Source organism: Rhinoderma darwinii, chromosome 3 (genome assembly GCF_050947455.1).
Source record: "Rhinoderma darwinii isolate aRhiDar2 chromosome 3, aRhiDar2.hap1, whole genome shotgun sequence".
NCBI lineage: Eukaryota > Metazoa > Chordata > Amphibia > Anura > Rhinodermatidae > Rhinoderma > Rhinoderma darwinii.
The window spans coordinates 412,598,771-412,615,937 of record NC_134689.1 but is presented as its reverse complement, the minus strand read 5'-3'; the positions used below and the strand labels follow the sequence as shown (position 1 = coordinate 412,615,937).

The window sequence follows — 17,167 nt, the reverse complement described above, 5'->3', positions numbered from 1 at the left end:
TGAAAAGAAGAGGGATGGGTAAACAAAGATAAGTTAGAATTTATGGCACTTTTATCCTATAACGCTCAACCTTTGAAAGTGCAAGACTAGTAAAAGGTTTTTTCCCATACCGGGAGTCGAACCCGGGCCACCTGGGTAAAAACCAGGAATCCTAACCGCTAGACCATATAGGAGCAGCTATTAAGTATAATGAGTCATGGACTAAGAAAAAGTGGGAATAAAGAAAACATATATATTTTTTTTCATTTTGCCGCTTTGAGCTTGTCTACAAACATCTGGTGGTTGCCTCGTTAGCGCAGTAGGAAGCGTGTCAGTCTCATAATCTGAAGGTCGTGAGTTCGATCCTCACACGAGGCACTGTTCAGTGAGTTTTTGTCTTCCTCCACTCATGCAGGAAATCGGGTTTTTCTGCCGAAACGTTTTTAATATATGAGGAAAGTGTTGTTGATTTCCTTGTCATTTTTGAGTGAGTAGAAGAGATGGGAAAGATTTAAACTTTAAATTTAAAATAGGATCTTGCCTAAAAAGAAACAATATTAAAGCAAAGTCCCAATCAGATTGGGTGAAATAGTCTGATGGTTTCTTATTTATTGGCGAAACTAGTTCATTAAAAAAAGGAAAATGAGCCAAACTGACAGGATAAAGGGGTTGTTGACTTGGAGTGAGAAGGGAACAATAGGAATTATTTGAGTTTTCAAGCTCAAATATAATCTGGTGAAAAGAAGAGGGATGGGTAAACAAAGATAAGTTAGAATTTATGGCACTTTTATCCTATAACGCTCAACCTTTGAAAGTGCAAGACTAGTAAAAGGTTTTTTCCCATACCGGGAGTCGAACCCGGGCCACCTGGGTAAAAACCAGGAATCCTAACCGCTAGACCATATGGGAGCAGCTATTAAGTATAATGAGTCATGGACTAAGAAAAAGTGGGAATAAAGAAAACATATATATTTTTTTTCATTTTGCCGCTTTGAGCTTGTCTACAAACATGTGGTGGTTGCCTCGTTAGCGCAGTAGGAAGCGTGTCAGTCTCATAATCTGAAGGTCGTGAGTTCGATCCTCACACGAGGCACTGTTCAGTGAGTTTTTGTCTTCCGCCATTCATGCAGGAAATTGGGTATTTCTGCCGAAACGTTTTTAATATATGAGGAAAGTGTTGTTGATTTCCTTGTCATTTTTGAGTGAGTAGAAGAGATGGGAATGATTTGAGCTTTAAATCCAAAATAGGATCTTGCCTAAAAAGAAACAATATTAAAGCAAAGTCCCAATCAGATTGGGTGAAATAGTCTGATGGTTTCTTATTTATTGGCGAAACTAGTTCATTAAAAAAAGGAAAATGAGCCAAACTGACAGGATAAAGGGGTTGTTGACTTGGAGTGAGAAGGGAACAATAGGAATTATTTGAGTTTTCAAGCTCAAATAGGATCTGGTGAAAAGAGGAGGAATGGGTAAACAAAGATAAGTTAGAATTTATGGCCACAAAGAGCACTTTTATCCTATAACGCTCAACCTTTGAAAGTGCAAGACTAGTAAAAGGTTCTTTCCCATACCGGGAGTCGAACCCGGGCCACCTGGGTGAAAACCAGGAATCCTAAACGCTAGACCATATGGGAGCAGTTATTAAGTATAATGAGTCATGGACTAAGAAAAAGTGGGAATAAAGAAAATATATATATTTTTTTTCATTTTGCCGCTTTGAGCTTGTCTACAAACATCTGGTGGTTGCCTCGTTAGCGCAGTAGGAAGCGTGTCAGTCTCATAATCTGAAGGTCGTGAGTTCGATCCTCACACGAGGCACTGTTCAGTGAGTTTTTGTCTTTCTCCATTCATGTAGGAAATCTGGTTTTTCTGGCGAAACGATTTTAATATATGAGGAAAGTGTTGTTGATTTCCTTGTCATTTTTGAGTGAGTAGAAGAGATGGGAATGATTTGAGCTTTAAATCCAAAATAGGATCTTGCCTAAAAAGAAACAATATTAAAGCAAAGTCCCAATCAGATTGGGTGAAATAGTCTGATGGTTTCTTATTTATTGGCGAAACTAGTTCATTAAAAAAAGGAAAATGAGCCAAACTGACAGGATAAAGGGGTTGTTGACTTGGAGTGAGAAGGGAACAATAGGAATTATTTGAGTTTTCAAGCTCAAATATAATCTGGTGAAAAGAGGAGGAATGGGTAAACAAAGATAAGTTAGAATTTATGGCCACAAAGAGCACCTTTGAAAGTGCAAGACTAGTAAAAGTTTTTTCCCATACCGGGAGTCGAACCCAGGAGAAAAAGTGAATGATTGTTTACAAAACGTATTTTATTGTGCAAACGCCATAAGACATAAAAAAAAACTATAAACATCTGGTATCGCCGTAATCGTATCGCCACGCAGAATAAAGTGAATATGTCATTTATAGCGCACGGTGCACGCTGTAAAAAAAAACGAAAAAAAAAACAATCGTACAATTGCTGTTTTTTAGTCACCACGCCACCTAAAAATAGAATAAAAACTGATCAAAAAACTGCATGCACCCCAAGAAAACTACAATGGATTCCTCAAGGGGTCTAGTTTCCAAATTGGTGTCACTTTTGGGGGGTTCCCAATGTTTTGGCACCACAAGACCTCTTCAAACCGGACATGGTGCCTAATAAAAAAGAGGCTTCAAAATCCACTAGGTGCTCCTTTGCTTCGGAGGCCGGCGCTTCAGTCCATTACCGCCCGAGGGCCACATGTGGGATATTTCTCAAAACTGCAGAATCTGGGCAATACGTATTAAGTTGCGTTTCACTGATAAATCCTTTTGTGTTATAAGAAAAATGGTATAAAGAGCATTTTCTGTCTAAAAAAAAATGTAAATTTCACCTCTACTTTGCTCTAAAGTTTTGTGAAACACCTAAAGGGTTCATAAACTTTCTAAATGCTGTTGTGAAGACTTTGAGGGGTCTAGTTTCTAAAATGGGGTATTTGATAGGGGTTTCTAATATATGGGCCCCTCAAAGCAACTTCAGAACTGAACTGGAACCTAAAAAAATAAATAAATGAGGCAATACTTCGCTTCTTACATTATACTGATAATGAGCCGTGCCCACCCCGAGATGACCCCAGTTTTGACCGTTTGTATAAACGGAGACCCCTATTAGACCGTTCCAGTGCCCGGTTTTCCAACGGATACACCCCCGAGAAGTGTATTTCTATTGATGAGTCCCTGGTACATTTTAAAGGGAGGGTTCAATTCCGCCAGTACCTGCCGGGTAAGAGGGCAAGGTATGGCGTGAAGATGTATAAGCTGTGAGAGTGCATCCGGGTATACCTACAGGTTTAGGATATATGAAGGAAAGGCCACCCCCAAACCAGACTGCATCCTGGACTACAATAGGTACATGGGAGGGATGGACTTGTAAGATCAAGCCCTGAAGCCCTACAGCGCCATGCGGTGTGGTATAAGAAGCTGGCCGGGCACATCATACAGATGGCATTGTACAATGCGTACATGCTACGTCGATGTGCAGGCCAGACGGGAACTTTCCTGGAATTTCAAGAGGTGATTATCAAGAACCTAATCTTTAGGGACCAAGAAGGGGGGCACCCAGTACTTCTGGAAGCGAGCCCACACGCATCGTACCAGGGCAACACTTTCCAGGAGAAGTTCCCCAAACTGGCAAGAAGGGAAAAAGTCAAAAGAGGTGCAAAGTCTGCTATAAGAGGGCGATAATGGATGACACAATATATCAATGTGACACGTGTCCCGAATAACCAGAGCTCTGTATGAAAGTGTTTTAAAATTTATCATACATCACTTGGTTTATAATTTACCCCAATTTTACTTACCCTGATGCACTCCACACAGCTTATCCCCCCTCGTCTTTCCCCTCTGAGCCCTGCTGTGTACCCAGGCAGCTGATAACAGCGACATGTAGGGTATTGCCATACCCGGGAGAACCCACATTACAGTTTATGGGGTGTAGGTCTATGGGGTGAATGCCTTAAGGGTGTAGTTTTTAAAACGGGGTCACTTCTTGCGGGTTCCAACTGTACTGGTACCTCAGGGGCTTCTGCATACATGACTTCGCACTAGAAAATCCCCAGTATGCCAAATGGTGGTCCTTTCCTTCTGAGCCCTCCCATGGGCCCAAACGGCAGTTTATCACAGCAAATGGGGTATTGCGGCACTCAGAACAAATTGCGCAACAGAATGGGGTATTTTGTTTCTTGTGAAAATTAGAAATTTTCAGCCAAAACTACATATTATTTGAAAAAAATAATTTTGTTTTCATTCCCAGCCCAATTCAAATAAGTTCTGTGAAAAAACTATGGAGTCAAAATGGTCACAACACCCATAAATGAATTCCTTGAGTGGTGTAGTTTCCAAAATGGGGTCATTTGTGGTGGGTTTCTATTGCTTTGAAACCTCTGGGGCTCTGCAAATGCGACATGGCACCCGAAAACCAATCCAGCAAAATCTGTACTCCAACAAACACACAGCGCTCCTTTCCTTCTGAGCCCTCCCATGGGCCCAAACGGCAGTTTATCACCACAAATAGGGTATTGCCGCACTCCGGACAAATTGGGCAACAAAATGGAGTATTTTATTTCTTGTGAAAATAAGAATTTTTGAGCTAAAATTACATATTATTGCAAAAAATATATATATTTTTAATTCCCAGCCCAATTCAAATAAGTTCTGTGAAGAAATTATGGAGTCTAAATGGTCACATTACCCATAAATGAATTCCTTGAGGGGTGTCGTTTCCAAAATGGGGTAACTTCTGGTGGGTTTCCATTGCTTTGATACCTCTGGGGCTCTGCAAATGCGACATGGCACCCGAAAACCAATCCAACAAAAGCTGTACTCCAAAGAACACACAGTGCTCCTTCCCTTCTGAGGCCTCCCATCGGCCCAAACTGCAGTTTATTGCCACAAATGGGGTATTGATGCACTCAGGAGAAATTGGGCAACAAAATTGAGTATTTTGTTCCCTGTGAAAATAAGAAATTTTGGTAAAAAATTACATCTTATTGGAAAAAATGTCATTTTTTTAATGTCACAGCCCAATTGAAATAGGTGCTGTGAAAAAACTGTGTGGTCAAAATGCTAACAACAACCATAAATTAATTCCTTGAGGGGTGTAGTTTCCAAAATGGGGTCACTTTTGGTGGGTTTCCATTGCTTTGATACCTCTGAGGCTCTGCAAATGCGACATGGCACCCGAAAACCAATCCAACAAAATCTGGACTCCAACAAACATATAGCGCTCCTTTCCTTCTGAGCCCTCCCATGGGCCCAAACGGCAGTTTATCACCACAAATGGGGTATTGCCACACTAAGGACAAATTGGGCAACAAAAGGGGGTATTTTGTTCCCTGTGAAAATAAGAAATTTTGATCACAAATGACATTTTATTGGAAAAAATGAAATTTTTTTCATTTCAGAGCCCAATTCAAATAAGTGCTGTGAAAAAACTGTGCGGTCAAAATGGTAACAACAACCCTAAATGAATTCCTTGAGGGGTGTAGTTTCCAAAATGGGGTCACTATTGGGGGATTCCTACTGTTTTGACACCTCAACACCTCTTCAAACCTGGCATGCTGCCTAAAATATATTCTAATAAAAAAGAGGACTCAAAATGCACTAGGTGCTTCTTTGCTTCTAGGGCTTGTGTTTTAGTCCACGAGCGCAGTAGGGCCACATGTGGGACATTTCTAAAAATTGCAGAATCTGGACAATACATATTTAGTAGTGTTTCTCTGGTAAAACCTTCTGTGTTACAGAAAAAAAAATGAATAAAATTGAAATTCAGCAAGAAAAATGAAATTTGCAAATTTCACCTCCACTTTGCTTTAATTCCTGTGAAATGCCTGAAGGGTTAAAAAACTTTCTAACTGCTGTTTTGAATACTTTGAGGGGTCTAGTTTTTAAAATGGGGTTTTTTATCAGGGTTTCTAATACATAGACCCCACAAAGCCACTTCAGAACTCAAGAGGTACCTTAAAAAAAAGGCTTTTGAAATTTTCTTAAAAATATGAGAAATTGCTGTTTATGTTCTAAGCCTTGTAACGTCCAATAAAAATAAAAGAATGTTCAAAAACCTATGCCAATCTAAAGTAGACATATGGGAAATGTGAACTAGTAACTATTTTGGGTGGTATAACCGTCTGTTTTACAAGCAGATGCATTTAAATTCAGAAAAATGCAATTTTTTCAAAATTTTCTCTACATTTTGCAATTTTTCACCAATAAACACTGAATATATCGACCAAATTTTACCACGAACATGAAGCCCAATGTGTCACGAGAAAACAATCTCAGAATCGCTTGGGTAGGTTTAAGCATTCCGACGTTATTACCACATAAAGTGAAATATGTCAGATTTGAAAAATGGGCTCTGAGCCTTAAGGCCAAAACTAGGCTGCGTCCTTAAGGGGTTAATATATGAGGAAAGTGTTGTTGTTTTCCTTGTCATTTTTGAGTGAGTAGAAGAGATGGGAATGATTTGAGCTTTAAATCCAAAATAGGATCTTGCCTAAAAAGAAACAATATTAAAGCAAAGTCCCAATCAGATTGGGTGAAATAGTCTGATGGTTTCTTATTTATTGGCGAAACTAGTTCATTAAAAAAAGGAAAATGAGCCAAACTGACAGGATAAAGGGGTTGTTGACTTGGAGTGAGAAGGGAACAATAGGAATTATTTGAGTTTTCAAGCTCAAATATAATCTGGTGAAAAGAGGAGGAATGGGTAAACAAAGATAAGTTAGAATTTATGGCCACAAAGAGCACTTTTATCCTATAACGCTCAACCTTTGAAAGTGCAAGACTAGAAAAAGGTTTTTTCCCATAACGGGAGTCGAACCCGGGCCACCTGGGTGAAAGCCAGGAATCCTAACCACTAGACCATATGGGAGCAGTTATTAAGGATAATGAGTCATGGACTAAGAAAAAGTGGGAACAAAGAAAATATATATATATATATTTCATTTTGCCGCTTTGAGCTTGCCTACAAACATCTGGTGGTTGCCTTGTTAGTGCAGTAGGAAGCGTGTCAGTCTCATAATCTGAAGGTCGTGAGTTCGATCCTCATACGAGGCACTGTTCAGTGAGTATTTGTCTTCCTCCATTCATGCAGGAAATTGGGGTTTTCTGCCGAAACATTTTTAATATATGAGGAAAGTGTTGCGATGGGGTGAAAATGTCTGGTCTCGCTAGTGCAGTAGGTAGTGTGTCAGTCTTAGTTTGAACTTCAAATGGGATACATTTCTTTCCTATTTTCATGGCTTTTTTCTTCCACCAGACTTGAAGGCCACAGCTCTTTTACATTGAATGCCAAAACATTATCAATCAAAAATGAAGGAAAGCCAAATTGACGGAGAGGACAATGGTGCTTCTGACTTCCTTGACAACTTGGAGTGATAAGGGAGAGATGGGAATTATTCAAAACCTAAAGCCAAAATAGTATCTTGTGCAAAATGAAGAAAAGGCACATTCAGATTTTTGGCCACAAAAGCACTTTCATCCAGAAACATTAAACTGACCCACTCGACCATCAAATGCAGGTTCAAGTCTAAATGTAGGCACATTCCCATACCGGGATTCAAACCCTGGCCACCTGGATGAGAACCAGGAATCCTAACCGCTAGACCATATGGGAGCAGATAAGGTTTTGTGTATGTAATATAAAAAATAATAATAATAAAGTTAAAAGTCATTACTTGCTTTAATTTATCCATGTTGCAATGGGGTGAAAATGTCTGGTCTCGCTAGTGCAGTAGGTAGTGTGTCAGTCTTAGTTTGAACTTCAAATGGGGTATTTTTCTTTCCTATTTTCATGGCTTTTTTCTTCCACCAGACTTGAAGGCCACAGCTCTTTTACATTGAATGCCAAAACATTATCAATCAAAAATGAAGGAAAGCCAAATTGACGGACAGGACAATGGTGCTTCTGACATCCTTGAATACTTGGAGTGATAAGGGAGAGATGGGAATTATTCAAAACCTAAAGCCAAAATAGTATCTTGTGCAAAATGAAGAAAAGGCACATTCTGATTTTTGGCCACAAAAGCACTTTCATCCAAATATATTAAACTGCCCCACTCGACCGTCAAATGCAGGTTCAAGTCTAAATGTAGGCTCATTCCCATACCGGGAGTCAAACCCAGGCCACCTGGGTGAGAACCAGGAATCCTAACCGCTAGACCAAATGGGAGCAGATAAGGTCTTGTGTATGTAATATAAAAAAAAATAATAATAAAGTTAAAAGTCATTACTTGCTTTAATTTATCCATGATGCGATGGGGTGAAAATGTCTGGTCTCGCTAGTGCAGTAGGTAGTGTGTCAGTCTTAGTTTGAACTTCAAATGGGGTACTTTTCTTTCCTATTTTCATGGCTTTTCTCTTCCACCAGACTTGAAGGCCACAGCTCTTTTACATTGAATGCCAAAACATTATCAATCAAAAATGAAGGAAAGCCAAATTGACGGAGAGGACAATGGTGCTTCTGACATCCTTGACAACTTGGAGTGATAAGGGAGAGATGGGAATTATTCAAAACCTAAAGCCAAAATAGTATCTTGTGCAAAATGAAGAAAAGGCACATTCAGATTTTTGGCCACAAAAGCACTTTCATCCAAAAACATTAAACTGACCCACTCAACCATCAAATGCAGGTTCAAGTCTAAATGTAGGCTCATTCCCATACCGGGAGTCAAACCCAGGCCACCTGGGTGAGAACCAGGAATCCTAACCGCTAGACCAAATGGGAGCAGATAAGGTCTTGTGTATGTAATATAAAAAAAAATAATAATAAAGTTAAAAGTCATTACTTGCTTTAATTTATCCATGATGCGATGGGGTGAAAATGTCTGGTCTCGCTAGTGCAGTAGGTAGTGTGTCAGTCTTAGTTTGAACTTCAAATGGGGTACTTTTCTTTCCTATTTTCATGGCTTTTCTCTTCCACCAGACTTGAAGGCCACAGTTCTTTTACATTGAATGCCAAAACATTATCAATCAAAAATGAAGGAAAGCCAAATTGACGGAGAGGACAATGGTGCTTCTGACTTCCTTGACAACTTGGAGTGATAAGGGAGAGATGGGAATTATTCAAAACCTAAAGCCAAAATAGTATCTTGTGCAAAATGAAGAAAAGGCACATTCAGATTTTAGGCCACAAAAGCACTTTCATCCAAAAACATTAAACTGACCCACTCGACCATCAAATGCAGGTTCAAGTCTAAATGTAGGCTCATTCCCATACCGGGAGTAAAACCCAGCCAACCTGGGTGAGAACCAGGAATCCTAACCGCTAGACCAAATGGGAGCAGATAAGGTCTTGTGTATGTAATATAAAAAAAAATAATAATAAAGTTAAAAGTCATTACTTGCTTTAATTTATCCATGATGCGATGGGGTGAAAATGTCTGGTCTCGCTAGTGCAGTAGGTAGTGTGTCAGTCTTAGTTTGAACTTCAAATGGGGTACTTTTCTTTCCTATTTTCATGGCTTTTCTCTTCCACCAGACTTGAAGGCCACAGCTCTTTTACATTGAATGCCAAAACATTATCAATCAAAAATGAAGGAAAGCCAAATTGACGGAGAGGACAATGGTGCTTCTGACTTCCTTGACAACTTGGAGTGATAAGGGAGAGATGGGAATTATTCAAAACCTAAAGCCAAAATAGTATCTTGTGCAAAATGAAGAAAAGGCACATTCAGATTTTAGGCCACAAAAGCACTTTCATCCAAAAACATTAAACTGACCCACTCGACCATCAAATGCAGGTTCAAGTCTAAATGTAGGCTCATTCCCATACAGGGAGTCGAACCCAGGCCACCTGGGTGAGAACCAGGAATCCTAACCGCTAGACTATATGGGAGCAGATAAGGTTGGTGTATGTAATATAAAAAAAAAATTAATAATGGAAAAAGTCATTACTTGCTTTCATTTATCCATGTTGCGATGGGGTGAAAATGTCTGGTCTCGCTAGTGCAGTAGGTAGTGTGTCAGTCTTAGTTTGAACTTCAAATGGGGTACTTTTCTTTCCTATTTTCATGGCTTTTCTCTTCCACCAGACTTGAAGGCCACAGCTCTTTTACATTGAATGCCAAAACATTATCAATCAAAAATGAAGGAAAGCCAAATTGACGGACAGGACAATGGTGCTTCTGACATCCTTGACAACTTGGAGTGATAAGGGAGAGATGGGAATTATTCAAAACCTAAAGCCAAAATAGTATCTTGTGCAAAATGAAGAAAAGGCACATTCAGATTTTTGGCCACAAAAGCACTTTCATCCAAAAACATTAAACTGACCCACTCAACCATCAAATGCAGGTTCAAGTCTAAATGTAGGCTCATTCCCATACCGGGAGTCAAACCCAGCCAACCTGGGTGAGAACCAGGAATCCTAACCGCTAGACCAAATGGGAGCAGATAAGGTCTTGTGTATGTAATATAAAAAAAAATAATAATAAAGTTAAAAGTCATTACTTGCTTTAATTTATCCATGATGCGATGGGGTGAAAATGTCTGGTCTCGCTAGTGCAGTAGGTAGTGTGTCAGTCTTAGTTTGAACTTCAAATGGGGTACTTTTCTTTCCTATTTTCATGGCTTTTCTCTTCCACCAGACTTGAAGGCCACAGCTCTTTTACATTGAATGCCAAAACATTATCAATCAAAAATGAAGGAAAGCCAAATTGACGGAGAGGACAATGGTGCTTCTGACTTCCTTGACAACTTGGAGTGATAAGGGAGAGATGGGAATTATTCAAAACCTAAAGCCAAAATAGTATCTTGTGCAATATGAAGAAAAGGCACATTCAGATTTTAGGCCACAAAAGCACTTTCATCCAAAAACATTAAACTGACCCACTCGACCATCAAATGCAGGTTCAAGTCTAAATGTAGGCTCATTCCCATACCGGGAGTCAAGCCCAGGCCACCTGGGTGAGAACCAGGAATCCTAACCGCTAGACCATATGGGAGCAGATAAGGTTTTGTGTATGTAATATAAAAAAAAAAAAAAATAAAGTAAAAAGTCATTACTTGCTTTCATTTATCCATGTTGCGATGGGGTGAAAATGTCTGGTCTCGCTAGTGCAGTAGGTAGTGTGTCAGTCTTAGTTTGAACTTCAAATGGGGTACTTTTCTTTCCTATTTTCATGGCTTTTTTCTTCCACCAGACTTGAAGGCCACAGCTCTTTTACATTGAATGCCAAAACATTATCAATCAAAAATGAAGGAAAGCCAAATTGACGGAGAGGACAATGGTGCTTCTGACTTCCTTGACAACTTGGAGTGATAAGGGAGAGATGGGAATTATTCAAAACCTAAAGCCAAAATAGTATCTTGTGCAAAATGAAGAAAAGGCACATTCAGATTTTTGGCCAAAAAAGCACTTTCATCCAAAAACATTAAACTGACCCACTCGACCATCAAATGCAGGTTCAAGTCTAAATGGAGGCTCATTCCCATACCGGGAGTGTAACCCAGGGCAGCTGGGTGAGAACCAGGAATCCTAACCGCTAGACCATATGGGAGCAGATAAGGTTTAGTGTATGTAATATAAAAAAAAAAATAAATAAAGTAAAAAGTCATTACTTGCTTTAATTTATCCATGTTGCGATGGGGTGAAAATGTCTGGTCTCGCTAGTGCAGTAGGTAGTGTGTCAGTCTTAGTTTGAACTTCAAATGGGGTACTTTTCTTTCCTATTTTCATGGCTTTTCTCTTCCACCAGACTTGAAGGCCACAGCTCTTTTACATTGAATGCCAAAACATTATCAATCAAAAATGAAGGAAAGCCAAATTGACGGAGAGGACAATGGTGCTTCTGACTTCCTTGACAACTTGGAGTGATAAGGGAGAGATGGGAATTATTCAAAACCTAAAGCCAAAATAGTATCTTGTGCAATATGAAGAAAAGGCACATTCAGATTTTAGGCCACAAAAGCACTTTCATCCAAAAACATTAAACTGACCCACTCGACCATCAAATGCAGGTTCAAGTCTAAATGTAGGCTCATTCCCATACCGGGAGTCAAGCCCAGGCCACCTGGGTGAGAACCAGGAATCCTAACCGCTAGACCATATGGGAGCAGATAAGGTTTTGTGTATGTAATATAAAAAAAAAAAAAAATAAAGTAAAAAGTCATTACTTGCTTTCATTTATCCATGTTGCGATGGGGTGAAAATGTCTGGTCTCGCTAGTGCAGTAGGTAGTGTGTCAGTCTTAGTTTGAACTTCAAATGGGGTACTTTTCTTTCCTATTTTCATGGCTTTTTTCTTCCACCAGACTTGAAGGCCACAGCTCTTTTACATTGAATGCCAAAACATTATCAATCAAAAATGAAGGAAAGCCAAATTGACGGAGAGGACAATGGTGCTTCTGACTTCCTTGACAACTTGGAGTGATAAGGGAGAGATGGGAATTATTCAAAACCTAAAGCCAAAATAGTATCTTGTGCAAAATGAAGAAAAGGCACATTCAGATTTTTGGCCAAAAAAGCACTTTCATCCAAAAACATTAAACTGACCCACTCGACCATCAAATGCAGGTTCAAGTCTAAATGGAGGCTCATTCCCATACCGGGAGTGTAACCCAGGGCAGCTGGGTGAGAACCAGGAATCCTAACCGCTAGACCATATGGGAGCAGATAAGGTTTAGTGTATGTAATATAAAAAAAAAAATAAATAAAGTAAAAAGTCATTACTTGCTTTAATTTATCCATGTTGCGATGGGGTGAAAATGTCTGGTCTCGCTAGTGCAGTAGGTAGTGTGTCAGTCTTAGTTTGAACTTCAAATGGGGTACTTTTCTTTCCTATTTTCATGGCTTTTTTCTTCCACCAGACTTGAAGGCCACAGCTCTTTTACATTGAATGCCAAAACATTATCAATCAAAAATGAAGGAAAGCCAAATTGACGGACAGGACAATGGTGCTTCTGACTTCCTTGACAACTTGGAGTGATGAGGGAGAGATGGGAATTATTCAAAACCTAAAGCCAAAATAGTATCTTGTGCAAAATGATGAAAAGGCACATTCAGATTTTTAGCCACAAAAGCACTTTCATACAGAAAAAATTAAACTGACCCACTTGACCATCGAATGCAGGTTCAAGTCTAAATGGAGGCTCATTCCCATACTGGGAGTCGAACCCGGGCCACCTGGGTGAGAACCAGGAATCCTAACCGCTAGACCATATGGGAGCATATAAGGTTTTGTGTATGTAATATAAAAAAAAAATAATAATAAAGTAAAAAGTCAATACTTGCTTTAATTTATCCATGTTGCGATGGGGTGAAAATGTCTGGTCTCGCTAGTGCAGTAGGTAGTGTGTCAGTCTTAGTTTGAACTTCAAATGGGGTACTTTTCTTTCCTATTTTCATGGCTTTTTTCTTCCACCAGACTTGAAGGCCACAGCTCTTTTACATTGAATGCCAAAACATTATCAATCAAAAATGAAGGAAAGCCAAATTGACGGAGAGGACAATGGTGCTTCTGACTTCCTTGACAACTTGGAGTGATAAGGGAGAGATGGTAATTATTCAAAACCTAAAGCCAAAATAGTATCTTGTGCAAAATGAAGAAAAGGCACATTCAGATTTTTGGCCACAAAAGCACTTTCATCCAGAAACATTAAACTGACCCACTCGACCATCAAATGCAGGTTCAAGTCTAAATTGAGGCTCATTCCCATACCAGGAATCGAACCCGGGCCACCTGGGTGAGATCCAGGAATCCTAACCGCTAGACCATATGGGAGCATATAAGGTATTGTGTATGTAATATTAAAAAAAAAAAATAATAAAGTAAAAAGTCATTACTTGCTTTAATTTATCCATGTTGCGATGGGGTGAAAATGTCTGGTCTCGCTAGTGCAGTAGGTAGTGTGTCAGTCTTAGTTTGAACTTCAAATGGGGTACTTTTCTTTCCTATTTTCATGGCTTTTTTCTTCCACCAGACTTGAAGGCCACAGCTCTTTTACATTGAATGCCAAAACAGTATCAATCAAAAATGAAGGAAAGCCAAATTGACGGAGAGGACAATGGTGCTTCTGACTTCCTTGACAACTTGGAGTTATAAGGGAGAGATGGGAATTATTCAAAACCTAAAGCCAAAATAGTATCTTGTGCAAAATGAAGAAAAGGCACATTCAGATTTTTAGCCACAAAAGCACTTTCATCCAGAAACATTAAACTGACCCACTCAACCGTCGAATGCAGGTTCAAGTCTAAATGGAGGCTCATTCCCATACCGGAAGTCAAACCCAGGCCACCTGGGTGAGAACCAGGAATCCTAACCGCTAGACCATATGGGAGCAGATAAGGTTTAGTGTATGTAATATAAAAATAAAAAATTAATAAAGTAAAAAGTCATTACTTGCTTTCATTTATCCATGTTGCGATGGGGTGAAAATGTCTGGTCTCGCTAGTGCAGTAGGTAGTGTGTCAGTCTTAGTTTGAACTTCAAATGGGGTACTTTTCTTTCCTATTTTCATGGCTTTTTTCTTCCACCAGACTTGAAGGCCACAGCTCTTTTACATTGAATGCCAAAACATTATCAATCAAAAATGAAGGAAAGCCAAATTGACGGAGAGGACAATGGTGCTTCTGACTTCCTTGACAACTTGGAGTGATAAGGGAGAGATGGTAATTGTTCAAAACCTAAAGCCAAAATTGTATCTTGTGCAAAATGAAGAAAAGGCACATTCAGATTTTTGGCCACAAAAGCACTTTCATCCAGAAACATTAAACTGACCCACTGGACCATCGAATGCAGGTCCAAGTCTAAATGGAGGCTCATTCCCATACCGGGAGTCGAACCCGGGCCACCTGGGTGAGAACCAGGAATCCTAACCACTAGACCATACAGGAGCAGATAAGGTTTTGGGTATGTAATATAAAAAAAAAATAAATAAAGTAAAAAGTAATTACTTGCTTTAATTTATCCATGTTGCGATGGGGTGAAAATGTCTGGTCTCGCTAGTGCAGTAGGTAGTGTGTCAGTCTTAGTTTGAACTTCAAATGGGGTACTTTTCTTTCCTATTTTCATGGCTTTTTTCTTCCACCAGACTTGAAGGCCACAGCTCTTTTACATTGAATGCCAAAACATTATCAATCAAAAATGAAGGAAAACCAAATTAACGGACAGGGCAATGGTGCTTCTAACTTCCTTGACAACTTGGAGTGATAAGGGAGAGATGGGAATTATTCAAAACCTAAAGCCAAAATAGTATCTTGTGCAAAATGAAGAAAAGGCACATTCAGATTTTTGGCCACAAAAGCACTTTCATTCAGAAACATTAAACTTACCCACTGGACCATCGAATGCAGGTTCAAGTCTAAATGGAGGCTCATTCCCATACCAGGAGTCAAACCCGGGCCACCTGGGTGAGAACCAGGAATCCTAACCGCTAGACCATATGGGAGCAGATAAGGTTTTGTGTATGTAATATAAAAAAAAAAATGCATAAAGTAAAAAGTCATTACTTGCTTTAATTTATCCATGTTGCGATGGGGTGAAAATGTCTGGTCTCGCTAGTGCAGTAGGTAGTGTGTCAGTCTTAGTTTGAACTTCAAATGGGGTACTTTTCTTTCCTATTTTCATGGCTTTTCTCTTCCACCAGACTTGAAGGCCACAGCTCTTTTACATTGAATGCCAAAACATTATCAATCAAAAATGAAGAAAAGCCAAATTGACAGAGAGGACAATGGTGCTTCTGACTTCCTTGACAACTTGGAGTGATAAGGGAGAGATGGTAATTATTCAAAACCTAAAGCCAAAATAGTATCTTGTGCAAAATGAAGAAAAGGCACATTCAGATTTTTGCCCACAAAAGCACTTTCATCCAGAAACATTAAACTGACCCACTCGACCATCAAATGCAGGTTCAAGTCTAAATTGAGGCTCATTCCCATACCGGGAGTCGAACCCGGGCCACCTGGGTGAGAACCAGGAATCCTAACCGCTAGACCATATGGGAGCAGATAAGGTTTTGTGTATGTAATATAAAAAAAAAAATGAATAAAGTAAAAAGTCATTACTTGCTTTAATTTATCCATGTTGCGATGGGGTGAAAATGTCTGGTCTCGCTAGTGCAGTAGGTAGTGTGTCAGTCTTAGTTTGAACTTCAAATGGGGTACTTTTCTTTCCTATTTTCATGGCTTTTCTCTTCCACCAGACTTGAAGGCCACAGCTCTTTTACATTGAATGCCAAAACATTATCAATCAAAAATGAAGAAAAGCCATATTGACGGAGAGGACAATGGTGCTTCTGACTTCCTTGACAACTTGGAGTGATAAGGGAGAGATGGTAATTATTCAAAACCTAAAGCCAAAATAGTATCTTGTGCAAAATGAAGAAAAGGCACATTCAGATTTTTGGCCACAAAAGCACTTTCATCCAGAAACATTAAACTGACCCACTCGACCATCTAATGCAGGTTCAAGTCTAAATGGAGGCTCATTCCCATACCGGGAGTCGAACCCGGGCCACCTGGGTGAGAACCAGGAATCCTAACCGCTTGACCATATGGGAGCAGATAACGTTTTGTGTATGTAATATAAAAAAAAAATGAATAAAGTAAAAAGTCATTACTTGCTTTAATTTATCCATGTTGCGATGGGGTGAAAATGTCTGGTCTCGCTAGTGCAGTAAGTAGTGTGTCAGTCTTAGTTTGAACTTCAAATGGGGTACTTTTCTTTCCTATTTTTATGGCTTTTCTCTTCCACCAGACTTGAAGGCCACAGCTCTTTTACATTAAATGCCAAAACATTATCAATCAAAAATGAAGGAAAGCCAAATTGACGGAGAGGACAATGGTGCTTCTGACTTCCTTGACAACTTGGAGTGATAAGGGAGAGATGGTAATTATTCAAAACCTAAAGCCAAAATAGTATCTTGTGCAAAATGAAGAAAAGGCACATTCAGATTTTTGGCCACAAAAGCACTTTCATCCAGAAACATTAAACTGACCCACTCGACCATCAAATGCAGGTTCAAGTCTAAATTGAGGCTCATTCCCATACCGGGAGTCGAACCCAGGCCATCTGGGTGAGAACCAGGAATCCTAACCGCTAGACCATATGGGAGCAGATAAGGTTTTGTGTATGTAATATAAAAAAAAAATGAATAAAGTAAAAAGTCATTACTTGCTTTAATTTATCCATGTTGCGATGGGGTGAAAATGTCTG

At 39.5% G+C, this 17,167-nt stretch overlaps 17 non-coding genes across 17 annotated transcripts; 3 read left to right on the top strand and 14 right to left on the bottom strand.

The window, feature by feature from the left end:
- The first annotated feature begins 284 nt into the window (after positions 1 to 284).
- Positions 285 to 357, top strand: TRNAM-CAU (transfer RNA methionine (anticodon CAU)). Its single transcript has one exon. It is a non-coding gene; the product is annotated as a tRNA-Met (tRNA).
- A 642-nt stretch (positions 358 to 999) lies between these two features.
- On the top strand, positions 1,000 to 1,072 carry TRNAM-CAU (transfer RNA methionine (anticodon CAU)). Its single transcript has one exon. It is a non-coding gene; the product is annotated as a tRNA-Met (tRNA).
- Positions 1,073 to 1,541: 469 nt separating this feature from the next.
- Positions 1,542 to 1,613, bottom strand: TRNAE-UUC (transfer RNA glutamic acid (anticodon UUC)). Its single transcript has one exon. It is a non-coding gene; the product is annotated as a tRNA-Glu (tRNA).
- A 111-nt stretch (positions 1,614 to 1,724) lies between these two features.
- On the top strand, positions 1,725 to 1,797 carry TRNAM-CAU (transfer RNA methionine (anticodon CAU)). The gene has a single exon. It is a non-coding gene; the product is annotated as a tRNA-Met (tRNA).
- A 5,017-nt stretch (positions 1,798 to 6,814) lies between these two features.
- On the bottom strand, positions 6,815 to 6,886 carry TRNAE-UUC (transfer RNA glutamic acid (anticodon UUC)). Its single transcript has one exon. It is a non-coding gene; the product is annotated as a tRNA-Glu (tRNA).
- Positions 6,887 to 7,558: 672 nt separating this feature from the next.
- On the bottom strand, positions 7,559 to 7,630 carry TRNAE-CUC (transfer RNA glutamic acid (anticodon CUC)). Its single transcript has one exon. It is a non-coding gene; the product is annotated as a tRNA-Glu (tRNA).
- A 2,148-nt stretch (positions 7,631 to 9,778) lies between these two features.
- Positions 9,779 to 9,850, bottom strand: TRNAE-CUC (transfer RNA glutamic acid (anticodon CUC)). Its single transcript has one exon. It is a non-coding gene; the product is annotated as a tRNA-Glu (tRNA).
- A 1,036-nt stretch (positions 9,851 to 10,886) lies between these two features.
- On the bottom strand, positions 10,887 to 10,958 carry TRNAE-CUC (transfer RNA glutamic acid (anticodon CUC)). The gene has a single exon. It is a non-coding gene; the product is annotated as a tRNA-Glu (tRNA).
- Positions 10,959 to 11,996: 1,038 nt separating this feature from the next.
- Positions 11,997 to 12,068, bottom strand: TRNAE-CUC (transfer RNA glutamic acid (anticodon CUC)). The gene has a single exon. It is a non-coding gene; the product is annotated as a tRNA-Glu (tRNA).
- Positions 12,069 to 13,107: 1,039 nt separating this feature from the next.
- TRNAE-CUC (transfer RNA glutamic acid (anticodon CUC)) lies at positions 13,108 to 13,179 on the bottom strand. The gene has a single exon. It is a non-coding gene; the product is annotated as a tRNA-Glu (tRNA).
- Positions 13,180 to 13,663: 484 nt separating this feature from the next.
- On the bottom strand, positions 13,664 to 13,735 carry TRNAE-CUC (transfer RNA glutamic acid (anticodon CUC)). The gene has a single exon. It is a non-coding gene; the product is annotated as a tRNA-Glu (tRNA).
- Positions 13,736 to 14,219: 484 nt separating this feature from the next.
- TRNAE-CUC (transfer RNA glutamic acid (anticodon CUC)) lies at positions 14,220 to 14,291 on the bottom strand. Its single transcript has one exon. It is a non-coding gene; the product is annotated as a tRNA-Glu (tRNA).
- A 484-nt stretch (positions 14,292 to 14,775) lies between these two features.
- TRNAE-CUC (transfer RNA glutamic acid (anticodon CUC)) lies at positions 14,776 to 14,847 on the bottom strand. The gene has a single exon. It is a non-coding gene; the product is annotated as a tRNA-Glu (tRNA).
- Positions 14,848 to 15,329: 482 nt separating this feature from the next.
- TRNAE-CUC (transfer RNA glutamic acid (anticodon CUC)) lies at positions 15,330 to 15,401 on the bottom strand. Its single transcript has one exon. It is a non-coding gene; the product is annotated as a tRNA-Glu (tRNA).
- Positions 15,402 to 15,884: 483 nt separating this feature from the next.
- TRNAE-CUC (transfer RNA glutamic acid (anticodon CUC)) lies at positions 15,885 to 15,956 on the bottom strand. The gene has a single exon. It is a non-coding gene; the product is annotated as a tRNA-Glu (tRNA).
- Positions 15,957 to 16,439: 483 nt separating this feature from the next.
- On the bottom strand, positions 16,440 to 16,511 carry TRNAE-CUC (transfer RNA glutamic acid (anticodon CUC)). The gene has a single exon. It is a non-coding gene; the product is annotated as a tRNA-Glu (tRNA).
- Positions 16,512 to 16,993: 482 nt separating this feature from the next.
- On the bottom strand, positions 16,994 to 17,065 carry TRNAE-CUC (transfer RNA glutamic acid (anticodon CUC)). Its single transcript has one exon. It is a non-coding gene; the product is annotated as a tRNA-Glu (tRNA).
- Positions 17,066 to 17,167: the final 102 nt, after the last annotated feature.